Below are 6,000 nucleotides of genomic sequence, written 5' to 3' on the forward strand. Positions count from 1 at the left end.
TTTTGTATGAAAAGATTTTAACTTATGACTTTCAAGAAGTTGGTCCATTTGGCTTAGGCTGTCTGTGGTGATTTGAATGAGAATGGCCCCCACAGGTTCATCTGCTTGACTAATTGGACCCCAGTTGGTGGAAAGGATTAAGGAGGTGTGGCCTTCTTGGAGGAGGTATGGGTGTGGACTTTGAGGTTTCAAAAGTTGGCACCATTTTCACTTAGCTCTCTCTCTCTCTGACTCCTGCTTGAGGTTCAAGATGGGAGCTCTCAGCTGCTGCTCTAGCTGCCTTGCCTTTGATCTGCCACTGTAAACTCTAACCCTCTGAAACTGTAAACCCAATTTTATAATTTCTTTTATAAATTGCCTTGTTTTGTGAGGTGTCATCACAGCAATAGAAGATGAACTATATGCTGAATAACATGTTTCCCTAGTGTCCCTCAGTTACCCACTTAACCCAGAGTTCTGTACTGATGTTGCATCTTTCATCCCTAGTATTAATAATTTGTGTGCTTGCCCTCTCAACAACTGACTAAGTCAATTTATGAAAACAGCTGGCTTGGCCATCTGCAACAGTGACTTCAGGCTCCACTCCTGGCTCAGCACTGCTAGAAGTGTTCTGCTTCACTGTCTCAGAAGGACTGTACAGGTCAATGAGCTATTTGTGGATTCTCCTCTGGAAACACCGGGGTATCTCAAACCCTTCAGAAGATTTCTCCTGTAGTGATACTGGTCCTTTCTCTCTCTGGTTCTTTTATTTTGTATCTCTAGCCAAGTCAGCACACACCTCTTCCAGAGACCTCATGGTAGGTGAAGGACTCTAGCAGGCCCAAGCAGGGCAAACACAGGCCCAAGAATGGCAAACATGGCGCTAACAGGATTTGCCCTCCCCTCCTTTTTCCCTCTCCCTTGCTAAAAACTTTTAGATTACATTCCTAAAGCTAACCCCCAAGATCTATTCCCTTATTTGGCTGCTGACTCATTTCTGAGACAAAACACCAAGATCCAACAATTAAAATTTATTATTTGGCGAATCTGTCCAATCAGAATTCACCAACCCACCCTAGCACAGACTCACTCTTTTTCTCCTTACAAAACCACTCCTCAAACAAAGAAGAACAAAACAAAGCAAAACAAAACAAAAGAACATTTGCTGCTGCTGCTGCTACTGCTACTGCTTGCTGTCTGCCTTTGCAGCCTCCTCCTTGCTCACCCCTCTGGAGTAATAAATGTCCTTTGTGCTGAGAACTTGCTGTCTGGGTATGTCCTGTACTAACTCCAAGAGGGCCACAACTTCCCTTATAGTGGGACTGATAATGAGGATTCAACTTTATTCTATGGACACCTCCTTTTTGTTTCTTTAAAAGCTAGGTCTGTGCTGTGACCTCCTGACCAACCTGTTCCTGTAGCAAGCACAATGAGTAAGGACAAGAGGAAACAGAGTCCCACAGTTTCCATAATCACTCTTTTTTTTTTTTTTAATTAGCATGGTACCTAGAACAGCAGTAAATCAAAAGCAATGTTGCTTTTAATATAGTGCAGAGATTAATGTCATCATCAAAGACTTGAAAAATGCAAGGGTGGTGATTCCCACTACATCTGCATTTGATTCTCCTATCTGGATTATGTAGAACAGAAATGGATCATGGAGACTCATGATAGATTGTGACACTTAACCAAATGGTAACTAAGAGGCATCTATTGTTAGATATGCTTTCATTGTTTGAGAAATCAACACATCTCCTTGTACTTGGTATGTAGCCTTCACTCTGGAGAAATGCCCTTTTCTCCATGCCCACAGCAAAGGCCCATCCAAGCACCTTTCACTTAGCCAGAAAGGCCAACAACATTCTTTCATCATCCTGTCTCAGGAGTCTATGGGCTCTTGAGTCCTGTACTGTATTTAATTTATAGAGGTCTTACTTTCCTCTTACACTGGTCCATAACACTGATAAAAAATAAGTTGATTGGACATGAATGATCAAGAGGCATCAGCCACTTTGGACTTACGGTAAGATACCAGCATCAAAGGCACAGAAATTAAAATAAAAACAAACAAACAAAAATAACAGAACCTTTCCACCTCAGTGAGATTTCTAGAGGTGCAGAGATGTGGGACTATCTGAGGTAGCCCATCCTAAGATGAAGGATAGCTGCTGGATCTGGGCTCTCCTGCAAACAAGAGAGGAACCAGGTCTAACCGGCTTCTTTGGATGTTGGAGAATACGTATTTCTCATTTGAGTCCCTCCAGCTCATTTAACAGTGACCCCACACCCGTGCCAAATAAATGAATGAATGAATGAACGAATAAATAAATAAGCTGTTAGTTTTGAGTGGGACCCAGAACTAGGGTCTAAGACAGGTTCAGCCTTCCTGCATGTTGTCCTACCACGTGGGTCTCACTTGAGCCGACAGACCAATGGCGCTCAATGTGTCAGTGCCAGGGAAGGGTGCTGTTGGGGTCCTTGGCAGGGATCGGTAGTTAGTTACAGCGTGGCCTTTAGGATTTCGGAGCAAGGCCCAGTCATCTCCCATAGACAACGGCTCTCCTCTTGAGGGACAGCTCTCGGCTGCCACAGCACCTCAGTGGAAACTGAAAGCTCGACCATCAGCCACAAAGTTACTCTGTGACCCAACTCCTTATCACTGTTGTAGGTGCTATGGTTATCTGCCCTAAACTCATAAACCCAGGTGTGAGCACACTCCGTTATCAGATGAAAGTGGTGTGTATGTGACTAGACGAGACAGACCCTGTAGACACAAGTTACACGCAAAGGCCAGGGACCAAAGCCCCTTGCTCCTGTTACACTGCGTTCACTCTCCCTGCTCTCAGGACCTCGTGAGGATTTTCCTACAATCATGTCACAGAGGAAGAGAAGACACAGTCTTGGTTTAAGGCTGGTTCTGTGTGATCTGCAGGCCTCACCTGAAAGCAGACAGCCATAGCCCGATCCCTGATATCATCAAGGGCAGTTTTTCCGAGAAATCCTCCCAGTGAGCTGAACGTTATGTTATGCACTTTGGGAGGAGAACTAGCCAGAAATGCAGTAATACAAGTGCACAGGTTCACGATTCGCAGCCAATGGTTCGCCTGAGTGGTCAGAAACTTGTAAAGAACATGACTGGAAATTTGGTGAAAGAGAAATTTGAGCTGGGTGTGATGGCAACATACCATTAATCCTGACACTGAAGAGGCAGAACTAGGAGGATCTCTGTGAGTTCGAGGCCAGCCTGGACTACAAAGTGAGAGTCTGAGAGTCATACCAGCCAGGGGTACATAGTGAGAACTTTTCTCATATTAATAAATCAATAAAAAATAAAAACAAACAAAAAAGAAACTTGGGGATATGTATGATCAATTTCTCTGAAAAAATCAAAAGATGTTGAATGCACTGTGTCTTACATGAATGTTTTTCAGTAACAGTGACCCATTCTACTGATGTGGCCAGGCAGGTCTTTCTATAGTCACCTCTGGCATCATTCAAGGGGCTCATGAACAAAGCAACCTTTATGGCAGTAACACGCTTAGACTCAGGAACATAGACTTTCACTAAGGCTGACCTAGCCATCACCAACCAATCTATCAGCAACAGCACCAACTGACCCTGAGCCCCTAACATGACACCATTTCCCAGAGTGATCAGACAATGTCTGGTGGCAGAGTGACCGCACTGGGCCACTTCCACCATGCAAAGGTAGCAATTTGTTCATTTTGGAACCAGCATGTACTCTGGATATGGATCTACCTCCCCTGTATGCAATGCCATTACTGGCTGGCTTATTCATTATTATCATATTCTACACATCATGGCTTCTGACTGAAGCTCTCTTTGTAGTAAGAGAAATGATTCAGTGAGCCCACGTACATGGAATCCTCTGGTCATATCACCCTCACCATCCTGAAGCAGCTGGCATAACAGGATAGCGGGTAACTTCTGGCAACTCAGTTACAATCATGAAGCCCGCACAACATGCTCTCTAGAAGGCTATAAATGTTCTGGGTCCTTGCTTAATCTATGGTGTCATTCCTCCCATAGATGAGATCCACAGGCCAAGAGGTGGGAGTGGGGGTGACATCACCTGCTACCTTTGCTCTCTGGTGGCCTCACTTTATTCTATACTGGCTTAGAGGTTTTAGCTCCAAAGGAAAGGGTACTTCCATTGGGAGATGTGACAATAATGACACTGAACAGTACCTATAGCCAATTGGGGCGCCCCATGGCTCTGAATCAGCAGGCCGAGAAGTGGAGTGATTGATCTAGACTACTAAGGGGATATTGGCTTACTAAACCATGGAGGAAAGGGAGACTCTGCCTGGAATAATGAGGCCCCCTGAGGGCTTCTATTATCACTATGCCCTATTATTATGATCACTGGAAAACTATAACTCACTCCAGGCAGGAGCCTGTACTCTTCAGGAATGAAAATTTGGGGTCCATACCACTTCTTACCCCTGGTTAAAAACCCTGATCAACTAAGGCTCTTGGTGAAGGCAAAGGGGGTACAGAGTGGGTAGCGGAAGCCAATAGTTCTGAAATATCAGCTGCCATCACGTGATACCTTACAGAAGCAAGTACTCTAATTGCCACCAGTATTTCCCCTGTGATGCATCAATCTGTTTGTGCGTCTGTCTACAACATTAAGCAAGTATCTTTGTTTTCTTTCTTTTCAGTTAGCATGTAACATGGGGTGTATTGACTTTAGAGCAGCATGCAGTACTGTCAACTTTGCATCTCAGTATTATTCTGTGAGCTCTCTAGAGGAAAAGGCATGTCATTCATAGACTTCATGTTCTTTTAAAGGGGTGAGTGGTTTTGCTCACCCAAGACCATGACCTCCTTATTGTCTTTATTTGGAGATGAAATGTGGGTTAAGGAATACATATAGGTGGCAGGTTAACAAGATGTGCACTTGAGGTGGTTAATTTTTTTATACCAAGTTGCCTGGGTTAAAGGATACCCGATGTTATAATTTGGGTGTGAAATGTCCCCCACAGGCCCATGCATTTATTTGAGCATTTGGTTCCCAGCTGGTGACATTGCACACAGATAGTCAGTACATTATTCACACATATATCTATGAAGATGTTCCTGGATACTAGCATTTGAATCAGCTTATTAGGGGGCAGGGGTTTACTCCCAGCCCTAAGTTCCCAGAATAATGATTTATGACACTCAAAATATATATTTACAAACACTTAGGCCATCTAGCTAGGCTCTTCTCTGGCTATTTTAAGCTCATAACTTAAAATAACCCATTTATTCTCTTCTAAGTTCTGCCACATGACTGGTTACCTCTGCTCAGGTACCATGTATTTGTCCTCCTCCCATCTTGCTGGATGACACTCTTGACACCTGACTCTATCCCAGTATCCTTTCTGCCTGTCAGATGTCTCACCTCCTATTTCCTGCTCGGCTATAGGATATTAGCCTTTTATCGACAGGTGATGCTTCCATACGCTACCCAAGAGATTCTCTCTACATCAGCCAACTGAGATATGCAGAGGCATTATCTGGTCCATTCAGGGTCTGTGCAAAAGAAACAAAATGTGGAGGGAGAGGAAATTCTCCTGCTCAGACAACAGAGCTCATGAGCAATTTTGGACCTTTAGTACCTCTTCCAGTCCATCTCAGGTCTCAGGATTTCGGCCTTGGATGGAGAGATACACTGCCAGGAGCCAAAGCTATCTACTAAAGCCTAAGTCAAACAGTGAGCCAAAGCTATCTAGTGGAGACAAAGCTATTTACTTAAGCCAAAGCCAAGTAGTGAGCAAAGGTCATTTAGTGGAGACCTAAAGCTATTTAGTTGAAGAGTTACTAGGACCCGAAATCATGGGTGATAGATTGTGAAGACATCCGTCTGTTAGTTTTAGAGCATCCGTGAGATATCTTAAGAAGACATCCTTACGGCATCTTGCAGGTGCAATATTTAACCCATGAAAGCACTCTTCCTATTTCCTGCAGCAGTAGATTAACCTTCCCCCTTTCCTGCCTTCTCCCTATATAAGT

The sequence above is a fragment of the Psammomys obesus genome, unplaced genomic scaffold (genome assembly GCF_907164565.1).
Source record: "Psammomys obesus unplaced genomic scaffold, mPsaObe1.curated_primary_1811, whole genome shotgun sequence".
Taxonomy (NCBI): domain Eukaryota; kingdom Metazoa; phylum Chordata; class Mammalia; order Rodentia; family Muridae; genus Psammomys; species Psammomys obesus.